General features: G+C 37.1%; 1 long non-coding RNA gene across 1 annotated transcript in view; it reads right to left on the bottom strand.

Annotated features, from left to right (window-relative positions):
* LOC311438102 overlaps positions 1 to 21,053 on the bottom strand; it is a 177,440-nt gene that overhangs the window by 26,555 nt on the left and 129,832 nt on the right. The window contains exons 3-4 of the long non-coding RNA XR_014693922.1: positions 15,253 to 15,375; positions 10,140 to 10,224 (exon numbers count right to left, since the gene is read on the bottom strand). This is a non-coding gene — a long non-coding RNA (uncharacterized lncRNA). The remainder of the gene's footprint in view (positions 1 to 10,139; positions 10,225 to 15,252; positions 15,376 to 21,053) is intronic.

Here is a 21,053-nt window from a genome sequence, read left to right as displayed (position 1 = left end):
TCCCGAACTCTGCATTCCTTATGTGTAAGCCAATGACTAGAGAAACACTAAGATTTGAAAATCTTCTCAACTTTTCAGGTAGCATTTACATCAAGATAAACATAAGAGTAAATAATACTACAGACAAAAATAATGAGGCAAGATTCTCCTGTCTAGATGAGGGGAGGGAACTGGAAATAACATAGCTAGAATTGGCAAAATGGCAAAAGGTAACACTACAGACAAAATTATCTGGTGATTTTTAGTTTTCCTTTTTTTTTTTTATTATTATTATTTTTTCTTTTAATTGAACTCAATGAAATAAAAACAGATTAATTTTTTTTTAAACAGTCAGATTTTCCTTGCTTCTAAAAGGACTTATGGATTCTTCCCACTGCCTTTTCTATATTTTTTTTTCATATTTTATAACTCAATTCCACATAACAATAAGGAAATGTAATTATCTTAATTGTATTAAAAACTAAGCCACAAACTTGACCTTGTGTTTAAGTCAACCCTAACAGAAAGAAAGTATTTAGAAATAACTCATAGTTAAAAATAAATTATTCAACTATGGTAAAATGCAGAAGAGATGCCATTAGTCCTCCAATTGTTTGTGTTCCACATATCATTTTGAAATGTTTTACTGAGGAATGTTGCTGTACGGAACTTATAAAGGTATAGCTTCATTGATTTGACAAATTCTAAACTAAGCATCAAAGTAAGGATTTGCACCATTTAAAGTCAAGACTATAAAAACTAGATACTTAAAATGTTAATCCTTTAAAGACTCTATAATCAGCAAAACATATGGATTATTTTAAAGAAAAGAAGAAATAATATAGCTTCCCCAATAACACAGAAGGATATTTTTTCCATATGAATACCTAATCCAAAAGTAAAGCTCTTCCAACTTGTCCGATATTGACAGCCAGGTACTAGCTGTTTTATTTCGGCTGGATGATAGCGTGAACTACTTATTTCGTTTCTTATATTCAGGCAGCCTTTCTACGTGAATCCATTTTGTTTACCTACATTGCACAGGTTTCAGTTACACAGGCTGCTTATAATCATCATACCTGGTTTCAGCACAGAAGCAGGCTGTTTTTTGATGAAATGTTTTTGACCCAGAAATCTGCTGTCTTCATGGTGGTTTGTCCCCCACATCACTGTTACTCCACCTACATCACATTTAAACAACTGATGAATCATTAGATACAATCACCCTATGGTTGGTGGCATCTTCCAGGCACACTGCACAGCTGCAAGTGACTACTCAGACCCCAAATGAAGGAAAGAGATTTCACCCATTTCCTACCAATGCCTGTGGTCTAGGTTGCAAGCTGCAAAGCCCAGCACAAAAATCATCCAGGCACAAACTCTTCATGCAAGTAGGAATCTCTAGCTGCTCTAGCAGTAGACATAGGACATCCCAGACAGTGTTTTTAGGAGGAAACAGCAAAATGGCTTCACTTCCTTCTAGTCATCTCCTGAGGAGGTTTCTAGAAAAACAAGCAGTGATGAGGAGCATGTTCCCCCTTGCATACACCTATCACGAAGCAGGCAGCTCGCTCAAGGGGAGCAGCGAGGGAAGGAAATGCAGAGGAAGTCCCATGTTGTATATTTTATGAGCTGTTTTACTATGTTCCAGAAAGAAAAGATGGAGGAAAAATAAAAACAGGCTGGCAGCTCTGCCTTTCTATAAATTAATATATGAAGTTGCAGAAACACTGCTGCTTCTGTCAAGAGAGTAAGCCAGGTGATCTTGCCTTTCGCTGCCCGTGACAGAGCCTGGGCAGTTCACAGCCTTCCTCCATTAACATCTGGTTATAGAACAACCTGTGCAAGGGAAGGCAGCCTGATTAACATGCCGTGTTGATATTCATTTACTGCAGTGGGTATTGGACACCATTCCTAGTCAAGGAAAGTTAAAGCACAGAAAGTGACTTATTTCTCCTCTTCCCGCACCCCCAGTCAGCCATAGCCTTCTCTAAATAACAGAACACTCCTCTGACTTGCTATTTAAAGAGAAGAGGCTATAGTCTGTGGCTATTCAACAACAATAGCCACCCCAAGAACTTTAGCACAATGCTCTGCTTTTGAGCTTTGCTAGAAATAAACATTTGAGCACGAGTTTAGGCATTCATACCATGGTACGTGGATGTCTGTGGTGAAACACTAATATTACTGCTAGAGCTGATTAAAAGGGAAAAGAGCTAGGTATAAGAAGGTCAATCACTAAGCAAGTTCTCCAGGGCTGACTCATTTACATGGAGGGTTTTTTTGTAACCCTGCAGTCAGCGCAGAAAATAGTGAAGTGGTTATGACTGTACACCATGCTTACAGCTGCCTTAAAAACTAGTTCTTTCTTTATAAACAGGTAGATTATAGGACAGTTCGGATACTAAGGGTGAGGAGTAGGTTTGTGAAGATCAGGTTTAAGCCAGATTGGCATCTGCCTCCCTTCAGAGACAGATTTCTGTATGTGTTAACCATTGGTGTCCAACTCTGTATTATCTTATATTTGTTCTCTTTTGACAGAGATGAATGAACTGGACATCATCCACTCTTAAACACTGTCTTGCTAGAAAGCCCATCAACCACTGAAGCTAGTACTGTTTAGTCCTATTTGTAAGCACAGGGACTTGTTTCTGCATAGGACTGAATTTCATTCTGGTTGACTACATGAAATAACAGTTTATTACTTGACTCACATGTTAGCTAAGGTAGAACATATCTTGAACATCTCAGAGTATTCCTTCAAGGAACAAGTTGTTCATATTCCACAGTTAGTCTCGATTTTCAAAGCCCCAGATTTGAAGGTACTCCCGCTCAAGTGAGTTCTCAGAGCCAGAACCCCAATGTTAGCCACCTGCAATTATCCTCTCATCTGCAAGCAGAAGGCTAAACAGTAGCATGGTCACACACTGCCACAAAGTAGCACAGAAAATACATCAAGTCAGAAGAGACATCCAAAGCCCTCTGACTCCCTATTTTTTGCAGTGCCAGACACCTCTCTTACTACTCTGTCTCTGAAGGAAATATTGCTGAAGAAGTCACTTCACACCTGCAGAAATGTCTTTGTTGAATAATCGGGTGGGTAAAAGCATAAAATATTTTCATTGCTCAGGTTTCCTTACAGAAGCAGTATCTAGCTGCAGGGCACTTCCACCTACAGATCAACATAAAAAAGATCCCGCTGTATATATGCTGTCCTCCCCCACTGGGCAGAAGTAATGGGAGAAGGGAAATCTTTAGTTACAACTCTGCCTAACTGGAAGACAGACATTCCCGTAAAATTGTGTGTGGGAGCATTTCACAGTGAAACCAAAACACTGTTAAAAGTAAATTCAGTGAACTACTTCTCATGCAGTGCTGCTATATGAAAAGATGAGGATATTTTATTATATATACACAAAGTGCCAGACAGCAGCACCGCTGCAGTGCCAGATTGCCACCAGAGAACTACACTCTAAGTCCACAGGATCTCCTCTCTGAGGCTGTGGACCAAGTCATAGCTTCACATGACAGTCCCAAATGATCCATTCCTTACTGACATGAGGAGTTGGAGGCAGAACGTACCTCACCAATTTAGATTCTATGCAATTGTTTTATTCTAATTAAATTCTTGTTTGGAAATAATGCAACCAACACGATTTGATGTGGCACCCCTGACTTATGATACCAGATTTATGCTGTTAGAACAAAAATAGATGTTCCATACAACATAACCATATACCTGATGAACATCTGTGCCAAAACTGCTCTATGTTAAAAACTTTCTGTGCCGTATTACTTCACGCAGCATCAGTCCAAGGAGATACTGACTCAAAAACAGGTTTGTACCACAACTACGATGAACTGTATTTTTAATAGAGCTGAATTGTTAGGGTGCTTAGGCAACTGCGTGTCACCAAGAACAACATGGTATTGTTTTGTTTTGCAAGTTTTACCCTCAAGATGACAAAATAATGATGGCTTACTCTCTGCCTTAAACTCAGCCCAATTTGACAAAATTGAAATACTTGATGTTTAATACAATTGATTTTCCACCCACCAGGCACAACAGTTAAACACCAAAATCAATGCCGATCTCTCAAGTCTTACTTAAAAAAAAAAAAAAAAAAAAAAAATTTAAATTGACTGTTGCATAACAAATATTGAAAAGTACCAAAGTGAAGGAAAAAAGGTAGCAAAGAAACTAATCTGGTCAAGGTAATCAGCCCCTCCCAAATGACTGCATTTGAGCAAAGTACTGATGACAACACAACACTGTTTGGCAGTGAAGTCATGTTGGCTTTTTAGGCCGTATCCTAGAGATGGACTATGCTCCCACTTCTTACCAAAAGCAAAACAAAAATTTGCATCAATGCAATTTTGTGCATGTCAGTGGACTAGAGTTAAAGCTTCATACCTGGCCTAAGCAAGTCCAACTACTGCTTATGTACAATTTGTGGAACTGTAGATACCCCAGAAGACATACACCTTCTATTACTCCTCAGTGGGACTTCATGACTCATATATTTACAACTACTCCCACTCATATTTTCTATGTGTTCTTGAAGACTTATAGATTAATATTTGTGGTAAAAATAGTTTAAGATTATTATTTTTCAACTGTAGTACAATTACCAAAGTGCATTCTTAAGGCAACCTGAGGGATTGATTGCTCTGTGCATTATGTATGCGCACAGCTTTTGTTTGAGAGATGCCTACCTGCTGGGAGCCAGTTTCACAAGTTACATTTAAAGATGTAATTACAGAAGTAAAAATATTGAAGTAGCTACAGATGAGTATAGCTATTAACACTACAGCGATCCTTCAAAATACTAGTTCATACAAAGTGACAAGCTTTGCGTAAGAAAACATCATACATTCTCTACATGAGTGCACGCCACTGTTTCATCTAGAAAACCAAAAGAAGGTTCAGCTTCTACTATTTCACAATTTTACAGTGTTATTTCTATATAGAGCTGTTCACTGACTCCACAAGGATAGCTAATGCTTACATTACACACTGGACACATTGGCCAATAAGTATTCCTGGATCCAGCGTAACTACTGAATAAAATCCTGATTATTTTAGTTTATACCAAATGTTTGAGACTTCTTTATTAATTCATGACTGGTCACAGTTAACTGACCTACTGATTGTTCTTTGTTGACCTGTGTATTAACCAACCATAAATAGTTTTTGTCTAACAGAAAAAAAATAAAATAAAAAGATCTCCCTCTTTAATCTTCATCTGGAATGCAGAAAGTTTTCTTTGTCCTTCAGGAAGATTTCCCTCTCAAACAGGAAGTGCAGTTCTGATAAGATCACATTTAATCAGTTAGTATACTGCCATTACTTGTCCAAGAACCAGAAGCCAGTTTATGAAAGTATTAACATGTTCAGGTGAATGTTGCTCAGCAGTGCACTGAAAAAAAAGCAGTACTGCTTTGCCACCTTTTTTTTTTTTTCGCTCAGGCACTGCCAACAGCTGTTGGGTTTTGGTATCTTAAACAGGAGAATTACAACTACATTAGGACAGAAATCATTGCATTACTCAAACACTCAAACTATTCTGTGCAGAGGAAACACCAATGTCTAACAAAAAGTCCCCTTAGGTTTTACCAAAAATATTCTCACCATTCCATTTTCAAAAGTTGAAGTAAAATTTAAGATTGACAAAAACCTGAACATGCAGGATGAACAGCAAGGGAAGAGAGCATCTTTGCTCAGAAGGGGAAGGAATACATGAGCTAACATGGATAAATGCTCCCTCCTCCTCCCTCCCTCCCCCCGCTAAAACTGTTGGTATTTTTCTTTGGCTAAGAGTAATTTGGTCATAATAATCCATCAACTGCCTTCTTGCAGAAAGAGAATTAAGTTGCATTTAGGTGCATTTTATAAATCTCTCTAGCTGGCCACCCTGTTCCTGGTGTGTTGAAGTTTCCATTAAAGTCACCAAAATCAATAGCTACCTGCCTGACTGCAGCAACATCAAGTTTAACACAACAAATTCCAGTATGCATACACAGTAGTATTATGCAGCGCACATAGTTTGTCCCTCTCTCTTCACCACTGATGGTCATTTAGATTTTTGCTCAATACTTCATTGGATTCAGTCTTATATTGTCCCAAGAAAATACTAGAAACAAGACAGAGAAAAAACTAAACAAGGTAACATGCTCCAGGAGTCCCTTACGTTCAAAGTCGGAGGAGCGCCTGCTTCAGAATTTTCAATCAAAACAACATCAATCTACAAATCAAAAAGAATGTCATTGCCACAAACAGAACAGCAGAGAAACTAACAGTATCTACAGACATCTCCATCAGCTCTGTGTACAGGGAAGAGTGATCCTCTGACAATCAGAGAGGGTTGCAGAACATGCAGCGTATAACAAACGTATGTATACACGTAACACATTACTGACACTTTACCATTACAAGTTCTACAAAGTAGGTATGGATTCATCTCCTGTTTTCTAACAGTAATTTAGCTTACCAGATAAAGTTAATTTTGTTTGACTTAATCTATGTCAAAATTATTGAAAACATTTTTTACAGGGCCCAATTCTTCTGTTTTCTCACCCATACATCAATAAATTGTTTCTTCAAGTTAAATTAAACTACCGATGGACTGTGCAGCTGAACTTCCACACTATTCTGTTTTCCATAAAATCGGGGTGAATTAAAATTCTGGAAGCCACCACACTGTTGGTGTTTTATTTTGCAGTGTATAACATTGTGCCAGTTACACTACTGATTAGACTGTGGGCACGGTCATTTTTTAACTGGCTACAAAGATACTATAGGCACTCTACCTTCACTTCCACACTAAAACAAACATACAAAGCTAAGATTTATAGAAACATAGAATGATTCAGGTTGGAAGGGACTTCACCTAGTTTCAAGCTAGTGCCATAGGCAGGGACACCTCTCACCAGACCAAAAGCCCCATCCAACATAGCCTTGAACACTTCCAGGGATGGGGCATCCACAGCTTCTCTGGACAGTCTATTCCAGGGTCCCACCACACTCATAGGAAAGAATTAAAATAATAGTAATAATAATAAAAAAATTAGATATAAAAGTTGAAAGCCATTTCAGTTTAAAGCCATGTTCACATCCAGTCGAAATAGGACATTATCTTTATGCTGCTACTTAGCCAGGAGTTAGATTTTTTATGTGTGTGTGCATGATATACACATATGTAGTCATTAAATTATATTACAATTCCAAAGTTTATACATAATACTGTATTCTGCGACCCACAATGAACTCAATGTGACACTGAAGTAGTACCAATTCATGTTGGATCAGATTATAAATGAAAAATACTGCTCAGAATAACTATTTTGTGTTATGGAAAACAAAAAACTTGCAATGCTGCAGAGATACCGCCGTTCTACACCTTGTTAAATGGATTTAGTTGACACCATAATGAAACCTGTGCAATAGTCTCCGGAATGGAGCGCTTCCACCCTAAAGGTCTTACTGCTGAGAGCAATAGGACTGTCCGTTCTGTAGTTAGATCTCTCCACTGTGCTAGCGAAAGCTACAAACAAAGGCAACCTTTGAGGCTGGGAGCAGCACTCCCATTAGTCCACACAGGGAACTAGGTCAAAGAAGCCCCAAGGCCGCTCTGAACTACATAAACAAGCAGAGGCCCATAAAGGGGTACTTCTGCAGCTGTGTATCCCTTATGCAAAGTAATAGCCAATTAATAGTCTCTTTTCAAGACACACCCATGCACTGGATGACAGGAGAAAGAACAATGTCCAAGTTACTCCTTAGTTCAAGAAACATCCTGTTGGCTCACTAAGCTAGATTAGGGAGGGGGGAAGTCTATACAAAAGATATCCCAATGGATGCAAGAAGAGAGCTCCAGGCTACCCTTCACTGCCAACTGCAGCAATAGCCAAATGTTTTACCCACTGGGGACTGGAAGGAGACCAAACTCATCTCTCAGAATTGTCAGAGCCCAATTGCTGTTTGGTTGCAATGTACCACATCGAATTTTGAACAGCAGCCTGTAGTTAGAAGATTATCTAACCCACTGTCAAAGTCATGGGCCAGCTAGTAATCCCCAGATATCTTTTCTTACAATAGATTATATTAATAGGTTATAACGAATTGGGAGTTTTTATCAGATAGTTGCTCAGAAGAGAGAGAGAAGATAAAATTTATTTTGGACGCAATATAGAAATCACTTGCTTAAATGCTGTTAATGGTAGGTAGCACAGCTGCTTTCTCTATGAGGTCTGTAGCAGTCTACCTCTTTGAACAACCTTGATAGCTCACCTTAGAGACATCCTATGTAAGTTAGTTTTTAACTGTGAATCTTCTACTCAGCAAGTATGGCAAAACAAGAGAATCTAGACAAAAAAATCAGCAATCTAGAATTCATCTGGTAATGCTAAGTTCACCTTTCAATAGGCATACGGCTCTGGAGGTTGCTCACCTAAAGCTGGCATCTTTTCATCATGCTAGTTTCCTAGTATCACTCCTGTTTATCTGCAGGCAATATAGAACCAATTGAACATTACAGTAGCACTTTTGGGTTTTACAATCATTTCCATAGCACACTATTGCAAATTTACCAATTATCTGTATTCTTAGCACAAAACATGCTGCTTTATAAAAGTACTTGTCACTTTGCACCAGTATTATATTCTGTAAGTGTTAAAAGTTAGCATTACACCTTTATAACAGTTTTAAAGAACCTAGAGCAAAATGCACTCCCTCCCCAAAATAATGAAGAATTTGTTTAATAATCATGCCATACGATCTCATCAGCTACATAATTTAAAAACAAAAAAACAACAGCAACAAAAAAAAACTGCAGCTCAAAACATCATACTACGCCATGTCTAGCAATTATTTACCAAGCCCAAACAGGTACAGGACTTCCCTGTGCCTCCTCACGTTGTTAGCAAGTGTGCAACATCTGCCTCAGTTTGAGGATGAGGCATAGAAAGAACTCAGGCTGCTGGAACAATCACAAGTCAAGAACCCTGGACATTTCTGAGAATCCTGCATACATTTGAACTGAACATCAGCATCATTTTGAATGTGTGGAAAATAAACAGCCAACCTGTTCTCTTCTGCCTCCCTTCCCTCCAGTCTAATGTATCGTCTTTTCCACCATATTTATCTTTCTGGAAAGGTTGTCCCCTATCACCTGAACTAACTCCAAACCTCTGTCACACTATCCCTACTTGCAAGTCATATTTTTTTTCCCTTGGATTTTGGTGGAAGTTGCACCTGAATTTGGTTTTTATTTTTTAAAGTGAATCTCTTCAATGAAGACATATTCTTCTAGTCTTCACATGCACAGCAGACTCTAGTCTTGGATAATCCCTGGGTTCTACTTAACAGGGCATTTTAAGGGGTTAAATAATAGGAAAACTTTCTTATGCAACAGCTCTGTAAAGCTACTGAGAATGCCAGTTAAATAGGACTAGTCTGACCACACAGACTGGTGGGCAGTGGAGATTATTTCCTTATACAAGAGCTGCGTGTGGGAAGAGAAGAGTAGAAATTGCATGCAGTTTTGATAGGCAATTTTGAAAGGTAGGTGGTATTGGTAGGATACCCACAGAGAAGAAAGTGAGATATTCTAAATGGAGGTTATTATATATGTGAGATGAGTAAGAATAAAACAAAATGAATGTTTTCTAAGTCTACAGGAATTACGTAGTCAGAAAACTCCCTACCCACCAAAGAGAGCAGGACTCTCCCATTAGTACTGCCAATCCTATGTGGACTCAGGAATGAGCAAGTTAACGCAAGACTCTTACAGTGTTTTATTTTCAGGCATAATTTGAGTGGAAACTCCAAACAAACAGGAACATTGCATATCACAATAACTTCCTACATACCTGCAGAGCGCAACAATGAGAACAAGGACTAAGCTAGCATACTGCATATAGCAGCAAGGAGAAGAGCTTCATTATACAAAGGTATGTTAACCATTGCATGTTTTACAATGAACCATAGGAACTAGTATGATAATCGCTAGGATCCAAGATATAAACCACAATAAGCAAAGGTAGCAACAGATTACTTACTTGCATTTTAGCTTCTTCAGTTCCCCCTTTAAAAAAGAAACAAACAAACAAAAACAAACAAAAACAAACAAACAAAACAACAACAAAAAAAAACTTCCTACCTGTGGGTACGTATCACAGAACAGTTCTCTGGCCATATCATCAAGTCCAGGTTTTTCAGGAAATAAAGCAATACTGCTCCAATTCCTCATTTATAAAACATCAAGGAAAAGAAAGGAAAAAAATCACATTTGTTAAGACTGAACACAGCACTAAAAAGAAAGGGGAAAAAAGTACCGCCTGTGCTCACATGTTCTGTAACCCGACCCAGGAGGTAAATTGGTCACAGGTGATCTTATCTGAGACCCTAATCAAAGGGACATGCTGAGCTTTACAGATGCCTCTTATTTTATGCTTTTGGGCTGATCTAAGTTTCTGTTCCTCCTTTTCTATTTTTGTTGTTGAAAATACCTTTTGTTCTTTTTGTTATCTTGTAAAAGATTCAAAATATAAAATCAAGATTAATACTTTTTTTTAATTATAGTACAGTCAAGGATTAGAAAAACAAGTGTTGTTTTTATGTCGTCGTCCCCCCCCCCCCCTTTCTTTTTAACATTATAACCTTTAACTGTGACTATTGGCAATGTTCTCTCATTCCATCCAGTAAACACACTCAGGCCCCACACACATTCAAACTCCCTTGATTCAACTTACAAATAGATGAAGAGCTTGACAGATTCAATAGATTTTGTTCCTGGTCATAATCCTTCTGAAGTAATGCCTAAACTTTTTTGCAGCTAGTATCTCAATAGTCTGTCTGTTTAGACTTTCCGTACTCTTACCACAGATTAAACAATCAGTATCTAGGAGCTCAAAACTCCAGCTCTGCACTTGCAAAACTGATGCCAGGGAGCGGTAATTATACTTCAATGACTTTATTGACTCCAAATGATTAAGCCAAGTATGACTGACAAAGCTTTACTGACCATTTCTATTTATAACACAGCACCATTCCATACACATTCAGAGTTAGTTACATGCGGTTCTTGCATGAAGCCTTACTGCCTCTTAAGACTTGGGGGCTTTTACAATAAAGGAGAGTTATCCTTTCATAAGTGTTCATAAAGCCTTTTAGAAATTTTTCATAGCTTCTTGGATTTTTTTATTTTTTTTCCCCTCCGGGGGGTGGGAGGAAGCAGGGGAGAGAACTTTGTTGTTGAAAAGCTGCAATTTGTTTTTAATTTTCTTGTTTTGGATTAACATATACTGCCATCATGTGGGCAGAAATAATAAGAAATTATTCAGTGAAAGCCTCACCTTTATTTTAAAAGCATTCTTATTGCTGCTTATACCAGCACTAGCTCATGATCAGTGAAACGGGAGGAAAAACAGAAACCTGATTTTTTTGTTTGTCTGTTTATATTTCTGATGTCACTTGAAGGAAGAGGTGCCAATACTTGAGTACTCAGTGGAGGTACCATAAAGCTATGCTGCAGCTGGCCAGTGTATTAACTAGTACAAGTGGCAAATATCCCAGCATCAGTACATGGCTTTTCCTACTCTCTCTCAACTGCATGTCTAGTCACACTGAACAGATCAGAGTGACTAGAAAAAAAAAAAAAAAAAAAAAAACAGAACAAGCAAAAGATAGGCCAAGATGTAGCAGCATAAATGCATAGTTCGTATGCAAGGGTCAATATTGCCAGCATTATTTCAACCCACGCACAAGACACGTGAAATCTGTCAGCCAAATGACCAGTTACTTTCTACCTGTCACACTCACTATCTGTAGATTCACCCTCTTCCCTGGGCATTGCAAGAATCATTTACCTCTTTTAGATTAGAACTTCACCTTCAGTGCTGCTTCAAGATATCCATAGAATAGAGGATAAAAAGAAAAGGAATGACCACCCACAAGCACAAACACTCTGATTTTTACAAATGTCTTGAAAGCAAATCACTACAAAGTTTAAATACATCATAAATTTATAATTATTTTAAAGAACCTTATTATTGGCAAATAGTTAAGTTTCAAATGTTGTGTATTTGAATGGACTAATGCTATTTAAAATGTATTTTAAAACCTGTATAATTTTCAAAAATAACATAAGTATCGGTATTGGCAAATACGCCAGGCCCCACAATAAAATAAGAATATTCTTAAATTCAAGGAATTATTCTTGACATATTAGCAGGTTTCAAGTTTAAACACAGTACAAAAATGGGGGGGAGGGTGTTAAAAACTATATATTAAATATAGCTCATAAAAAATAGTACTTAAATCTTCACTGAAGCACTAAAATGTCAAAGTTAAGGCTGATTTTGCTAGCTTCATGGCATAGCCATTATAAGCTGCTTTTCAAGCTCCATCACATGGAACCAATTAGTGGGATCTGCCCTCACAATGAGTAGCACTGTATTCCGGAAGGGTCTCACTGAGTAACTTGCTACTCACACTGAGCTGAGTACATCAGGATCTAACAATTACATAGTAAAATATAAATAATACATTGATTCCCCCATTTTAGCAGCTTATCAAGAAAAACGTCTCAATACCCATGAAATAAGATTGCTATGCAAGAATCTTAACTATTGCACAAAACAACTTTTAACTCAAGTAAACTTCACCCAAACCGCATGGGGTCTGAGCCTGTACGATATGATCACTGTATAAACAAACGTGTATTGTCTAACATAATGATTTACACAAAAATATGTATGTACTGCCAATAACATGAGCCACATAGGTGTTATTTGAGAAATCATCTATCACCAGCATGACTAAAAGAATATTTCTACCCACATTTAGGTGCAATGGTTACTATAGTCTGTTTTTTATTGTTGTTGCTGTTGTTTTAAGTTATTAAAAACTATTTTAAAACATTTTGTAAGAAAATATGGATTCTAGAATCTTGATCAGTATAACAGTTTCAGCGTTAGAGTTTCTGATTATTTTGTATATGGAACAAATTTTTCATTCATTGTGTGTGCCATTTCCCTCTTGTATTAAAATCTGATCTGTTCCTTTTTACTACAGTTTTAATACAGTTTAATTTTTTAATACAGTTCAGGTACTTCCAAACTTGTCATGTCATAGCTTGATATTTTATGAGTTACAGCAAGAAGTGACAAATAACTGAATTTATTGTTACATTAACAATTATACCTGAAATAATTATTTCCATTTAATAGTATTTATTTAGTGTAAGATCAGGTTACTTTCCCTTTTCATTAAAAGTAAGGGAACTGTTCTCTCATTTGCATTTAGACACAAGCTTGAAAAACTAGACTAATGAAAAAGCAATTTTAAATAGATGAACATTAAAACGGAAGGACAGGATTGTTGCAAAAGTGTAACAGAATAAAGAAAAAAAGGGAGAGGTGCAAGCAGCATGAGGAAATGGACTTTAAAGCAAAGTTCCATCAAATAAACTGATAAATCATCCATCTCCAATACAACGCACTGTTTCATAACATTTCCCTCACTGAGGCCAACACTCAAGCTTGACAGAAAATTCAGAACTCTTCCCAACTCACGGATCAAGCCTATGTATAATACAATAAAAAGAAATGGAAATGAAGAGAACAGCATCCATTTCAGCTGTTCACTTCATGGTCATTCAGTCTCAATACATTTCATCAGCCCCCTCATATTCTCCAACAGAAAATATCTTGATGAGAAGCAGTTTGAACATCGGCGTTGCAGGGAGTCTGAGACATGCTGGTAGTTTACCACTAAGTTCACCAGCTTCAGTTGTAGCTCATCACCTTTCTCACCATCTCTACTGTAAGCAGAAGTAATTCTTAAGAAACAGTGTATGTAGTTCAAGGAAAACATACTAACCCAGAAGTATCACATCCCTCTCCTCATGTAATTTCTGTACAGAAATTCAAATGCAGAAACTACAGAAAGTTAAGAAAATCTTCTTACTCGCATTGGAAGGAGCTCAAACTACAGATAAATGCATACTGCATTCTCAGACCAACAGACTTTTACCAGTTTAAGGAGGATTTACGTGGTGACAGGACAGAGAGGGTGTTTCTAAAATACTTCAAATTCTTAACTGCCTTTCTGCATTTACAGTTGAAAGACTACAGAAATTATTTTGTACTTTCAGCGAGATTCATTCTTTTCAGTTACTTGCAAGAGAAACATACAACAGGATAACTTTTTACTTATGTAGCAGTTCCATCACAAAAGCTGCTATAATATCTGATCTCTGCTACACAATTTCATAACATTTATGTCACTAAGACCTGGGCAAAAGTTGCAGTGAATTACAAGCTCTCCAGTGACCTATGGACCAGAACAAAAAGCAAGCACAAAACAAAAGAGCTCTACTAGCATGCAGAGAAGCATCAAGTGTTCAGTATTACTGAGAAGACTGCTAACCAGATCTAACAAATAAGGAAGAAAACATAGCTCCACGGACCTTTTTTCTACATGTCATTAATAACTTTACATGAAATAGCAAACAGTCTGCAAGACACCAAAGAGGTTTGGCTTCAGTATCTTCTTATCTTGCCTACTACTCAGAAATTAATCTTAACTTGTAATGGTGCTTTTAAGAGTTATTAAAAAAGCATTCATTTCCTTCAAAATTAGACCACAACATGCAACAACGGTGGAATAAAATTGCAATGTTGGCTACTCAAAATATAATATAATATTTTCCCTTCTTCCCATAAATAAGTAAGTTTCTGTTTCTGTCCCTTGACCCTCTTCGATCTGGGCCTATATTTCACATAGTGTTGCTCAGGGCTGTCTGGCCAGTTCCAGTTAATGAACAGACCTGGCTGAAAAACAGGCGAAAGCTCAGCAAACGCAAGAGGATTCACTGCAGTCCTGGGAACAACAAAAGCATTTCAGCTGAAGCACCAGCCGCAGTGGCTGTTCAAATTGGGCTTGGGCTGCACCTGCTCTATAGCCCACAGCTGAATCACTCGGCACAAAAATTTTCCACACTTACTGGAAAGCTGGGAGTTAAGTTTTTGCAATCTTCACATACCTTAACTCTGTCCCACAGTCTGGAAGCTTGCAAAGTGACCACTTACTCAAGGCTAAGAGAGCTCCAGCCTGTCTATAGGGTGTTCTGTGGGGCAGAATTTAGACCGAAAGCTCAGACAAACAATGTTTGCCAAACTCAGAGAGAGGGACAAGCATTATGATAAAGGCAGGTAGATTTGACAGCTTAAATGTTCAAAAAGCATAAAATTAGACACTGACGTTCTTACCAGATGTTTCAGGGAAGTTTCAAGGATTAGCAGGTGTAACCATGTCTGAAACTTTCTGCAGTAAAACTAATCCTCTGAAACCTTAGTCACATCCTGGAGCAGTGGTACACTCTTGCAGATACACTAAGTGTTGCAAAAATACAAAATTATAGCTGTTAATAAAAATACAAGTTCATTCTCTACTCTCAGTTTCTCTAGAACCCTTGTACTTAACGCCCTGTCATTCCCAACCAACTTGAGTCTAATTGATTAATCTGTTTCCTAGGGTGATGGACAAGAATCACTGGTGCTTATACTACAAATAATTAAGAACCATTAAGTAATATACTGAGCTATATACACATGAGGGTAAAACTAAGAAGACTGATGAAGAAACCATTTTTCACAATATTTCTGAAAAAAAAAAAAAAATCTGAAAAATTCTGAAAGCCTAATTCTAAGAGGTCATTCCATACCAGGTCTTCTTCATTTAAATCAGATTTACCCAATTGTAGCCAACAATTAACTTTTGAAAATCTGTCATTTGTTATTGTTGATTTTGTTATTAATCTCCTAGAAGTCAAGATGTAAGGATGATTAACAAAACATGAGCCAAAATCCATTGTGTGCATTTGAACACATGCAATAAACACACCGATACATAGAAAGGCTATTTAAAAAAAACGTATTTGAACAAAACCTTGCAATCTGTAGCACACCACTAGAGGGTGCACAAGGCTACTGCATTATATCTGCTCTCTCTGTCTATATATAAATATTTATTCTCACAAGGCTCCAAGTACACTTGTAAGCATGGTTAATGAAATCTTAAAACCTGCACTCCAGAAGAATATGCTCACTCCCTTAACGCCTGCAGGATAAAATTTAAGTTGAATTGGTTTGCAAGCTTCTCCCTGTGGTCCATGCTTTCTTCTAGGTTCTGCAGACTGCAGCCCAATGGAAGGCTTTACAAGCGATGGCTGCAGAAGGGGTTTCAGAAGTATTTTTAGTGTGTCTGCAGTAGAGTACATAAGTCATAGCAGGGTGTGAAGAAATTCTCCTTGCATGAAAACATGGGACATGGGACTTTCCTTGTTGTCCTTTCCCTGCTTTGACTTGCATTGTGTAATGCTGGGGTCATCCTGCTTTCTTACACAGGTTATGAAAAACCAAGCCTCTATGCCAGTGAAAGTACAGTGGCTCTAAGACTATTTTTCAGGACTCTGGAAAAGTCCTTTCTTCTGCTTCTGCATAGCCAAATTATTCAGACTCCCTACTAGACAGGGTGTGCCAGACAACAACGTAATACTGAAAAAGCATCAGAACTTCTAAGGGTGGCTGGGCCATGGATAGGGCTGAGAACCTTATGTTGCTGGCTTGGGACCAGACCTAAGGATACACAAGGTTAGGGGCACCCAGCTACCATAGATCGTATGGAAGATCTCTCTTCTTTGGTGAGGAATTGTATCAAGCTTCCACGAGGTATCTGAGGTTACCGCTAACTATTTATCCATATTCGCATGCTCCCTGATTGCTTAAAAAAAAAATCTAATAGATTTTGAAGGTAACATTTCTCTCTACAGAAATTTTGATTTTCCCTACTAAGACACTTTTATTTAAGTATCAACTAGTTAATTCCATTTTTATCATAGCTTCCTGTCTTTTCATGCTGTATAAATCTGCCTTTTCTTAAACCAGCTGTCTTCCTCTTGTTCTTCAAATCCTTGTTAAAAGTCAGCATAATCATTTTACTAATATGCTAATACCTAATCCTTTAAGCAGCCTTGATGAAAAACAACCACATAAATGGAAGAAATGATTTTATATTTGATTACCTTGGCAGTCTAGCGTGTAAATCATCAGTCCTGCCAATTTGTTAGCATTCATTTTATCAATTTGTCCTAGGACATCTCCAACTAATCCTTCAAGTAATAACTGGTCCTGAGACTCATGCCTGTAAATTATGGTTCTGATGAGGAGAATATACTTATACTTTCCACTGTTTATGTCTGCAAGGTTATGCAGATAAGCTATATTAATTTCTGCAAGACTTATCTTCATTAAGACCTCTCTTTGCAATTCCTGAAAAATAAAGCAACTCTTCCTCACTAAACATAACTGATTTGTGCCCCCAGTTTGACAAAAGCAGGTTTAAGACTCTGTTCAATGATCTTCTGCAATCAAACCAACAATTTCAAGTTTTTCATGGGGTTAAGGTTCACAACCATCCAAAACTTACAGGTTTATTTTTTCATGTCTGACTTCTTTCAAAGCCCTACTATCACCACCCCGTTTGTTGTTCCTGGGAGTGACAACAGCTTATTATAAGATCAAATATACTAACTTTTTCTTTTGAAGCTCCTAACAGGTACTTTTAAGTCAACTTGCAGATATTTTAGCTTTCTTTCTTGCCTGACCCCCCCCCTTTCTTTTTTTTTAACAGGTGCATTTTTTCATCTCCTGGGCAATTAATTTCTGTAATCACCCTCACCCTTTGATCCAGCTGATCACAGAACTCTACTCAGTTATTGTACTTATTTAGTGTTTGTACAATAAAAAAACACCCTCACTATAACTTTCACTCCTTTGTTTTTCTGGACATTATTACACGGCATAAACCCTAAAAAGAAGTAGAGAGGTCTTTAAGTACCTTAAGCCTCCAGCTATTGTGAGTTGCTGTTTAACTCTGTTACAGCTTGGCACTACAGTGGCAAGGTATATCTCCTAGTTGTTTTCCAGTCAGTCTACTCCACCTTCTCCTCAAATCTTGTAGGTTTGAACAGGCACGTGGCCTCTCCTCACACTGCCCAACCACTGCCTTGATCCTGTTGTTAGTACTCAGTTTCTTAGGCACAGTCTGTTAGCTAACTTCTTTCCATTATTACTGCATAGGATTTGTATCCTTCATCACAACATGTCTTTCCTACACTTTTAGACCACGTAATTCTATAGCTGCTGTGTTCCAAGAGAAGCAGCACTCCCTCTTGCACAAAACCCTTTAGGATCATATGAAGAATTGCCCCACAGGCAGTCATGAGTTCTGCTAAGATCCTCAGCTGATATCCATTCCCTCTGGAGTAACACCAGAAACACTGAGCAAAAATCAGATATGGGAGAGCCCAAGTTCAGTTGGTACTGGATTTCTCCTTCTTTTTTTCCTGTGAAAAGTCATGTCTTACATGTCTTACTTCTCAGAATACAAATCTGTTATCCATCTCATCTTTTTCTTTTCTTTCCATGGACCAGTGATCACTTGGGCCTCTACCAAAAACTTAAACCAATATCTTTTGACATCCTAGCTTTTGTTATCACTAGAAACACAGTAATTTTTGCATTAATTATGATCACATAACAAAATAACTACTGATGGCAGCCTAGACCCTTAGGGGACTTCCACTTGGGCACTTCTGTCTCAAGCGACCTTTTCCTTCCATATTGCTCACAAATTTGTTTATCCTGGGAATAAGTTTGGAAATAACATCTCCATATAGTGACAGTAATTTTTTATTAGTGTATATTTTTTTGCAATAATTTATGGAGATAGTGTACCTGATGTAAAGGAAGTGTCTCCATCAATCTGCCTTTAGGTATTTCTCTTGCAAAAATTATTAGGAGAAGCACACCCATTCTTTTAAGTGACTGAGATGCAATTTGTTTTTATAATTTTCAGATTTACATTGCAGTCTGAGAAGGATGAGAGGCAAAGAAACATAATCATATATCAACTGGTGAAACATGAGATTCTCAAAATAAAACATACTATACCTTCAGGTTTTAAAAACAACTATTTTCTTTATTAATTCCTGTCCATAATATTGGATAGTTATCCCTTAGGCAGAGAGCAAGAGATGAGTACTTAACGTGACAGAATGGCACAATGAGTTCCAGACAGAAATTTTCAGAGAAATGTGAATACAACATTTTATACATGATGAGGGATATTATCTAATACGTTGAAAAAAAATGGTTGTCAGTCAGTATATTTACATCCTACTAGGACTATTTAAAGTAAAGGAAAAGAATATTTTCTTGACAATATATGTCTGTAGTAACTTTTCTGAAGGCTGTAAGCCCATGCCAAAGTGAAGTCTTCAAAAATATGAGTTATTTATGCCTACCTGTAGAAGTTTAACCCTTCATGTCCTGTAGAAGTTTAATCCTTCATGTCTGTATTTAGATGGCAAAAAATAAGTTTAAAATATGAAATTTTGAAAATACACTGAACAAATGACTGATGTTGAACTAATTCAAGTATTTAAAATACTGTAATGAATTTAACGAATTGAGATCTCAAAAGAATTGTCAGGTAAATCAAGGCGACTAATTCAGTATGGTTGAGAATGCAGACTAGATAGTGACAGGTCAACATGAAAACAGTGATGTAAAAGAGCTTGTGACAAATTCATGGGGAAACAGAAACAGTGAATTTAGATGGTGGACAAAAGAATTGTTACATGACGGCAACTGTGTTCAACTGGAACAACAACACCTTGCTTGAGTCACGGTTTCCCTTGTAGTCTCTCAGAACAATTACTGTATTATCACCACAGGGATTAAGATAAGAGCTTCAGAGTTGTATGTGCTTAATTGAGCTGATATACAGCTTGTACCACAATGTTTCTTCATGGAAAAAACTCAGTTTTCTGATGCATCCCTTTAATTGGTCATGAAATAAAATTAAGTATTTATTAAAGTCATAAAAAATAACAGCAGGCAGGCTAAAGTTTATTTAAGAATGGAAATACTTCAAAATTTGGTTTTACATCATGATGCCTTCCCCTCACATTATAATAATACATATATTGCTGCTTCTATATTATGAATGAAACATATAATTACACACTCAACACCCACACAATCCCAACAAAATACTTGCAGATTTACTTCACAGTATTTTTTGTATCTGTGACCTTGCCCATGGAGCTGACTGGAGAGTAAATTCATGAAAATCATTTTTCAGGGGAAATTAAAGATTTTAAGAGTTAAGGGTAAAATTATTGAACAGCTTTGACCAAATAAATAGAAAGAATTTTTGAAAGTATAGAGCAAATTCAACTTGTTGAATAGTAGGCAAGTTTTGTACCCCTTAGATACAATGCTTCATGTTGGCAGTAACACATTATATAAATATATACATATATTTATATAAATATACATACAATATATAATTTATATAAATATATATGCATATATTTATATAAATTATATATATTTTAATAAATATATATGCATATATTTATATAAATTATATACCTATATAAAACTATGTTTGTATTTGATCTAAAACACAATTTTATGTTTTGTTGTTGTTATTGTTTTTATTTACAGGGAAAGAGCTGTCTTATTTCAACGAGAAAATAAGGTTTTCTTTCCTTTGTTTCTCATCACATGTATTTGTCTGTTGGAAGCACAAAAAAGTCTGACACATAGTTAAGGCTGCTAAACTTCCTATTATCTTATTTTTAATGAGTTATACTTTGACATTGTCTGAACCAGGACTGTAGCCCCCAGAATGCTGGAGACTTGTCTGCATCTTACACTGCTTTGTGGGCACTGGCAATGAGAAAGAAGCATCAGCAGAAGAAAAGCTGAGATACAAGAAGAAACAATTTCAGCAGATACAATTTGGGATATGTTGACAGGGAGAAGTGAAAAGGAGTAGTAGAGTGGCCAAAGGGAGAGAACAACTCCTAGAGAGCTAAGAGCAAGAGAAAAACATCTGAAAAGCATAAGACATGCACAGACTTGGAGGATGAACTTGGCAGAAACAAAGAAGCCATGAAACAGAGTTAAAAAAAATAAGACTGAGGGGGAGAGATGAA

This window comes from Aythya ferina (assembly GCF_964211825.1).
Source record: "Aythya ferina genome assembly, chromosome: 5".
Lineage (NCBI taxonomy): Eukaryota > Metazoa > Chordata > Aves > Anseriformes > Anatidae > Aythya > Aythya ferina.
Note: the sequence above shows the minus strand (reverse complement) of the source record. Positions and strands in the feature narration are given on the sequence as shown.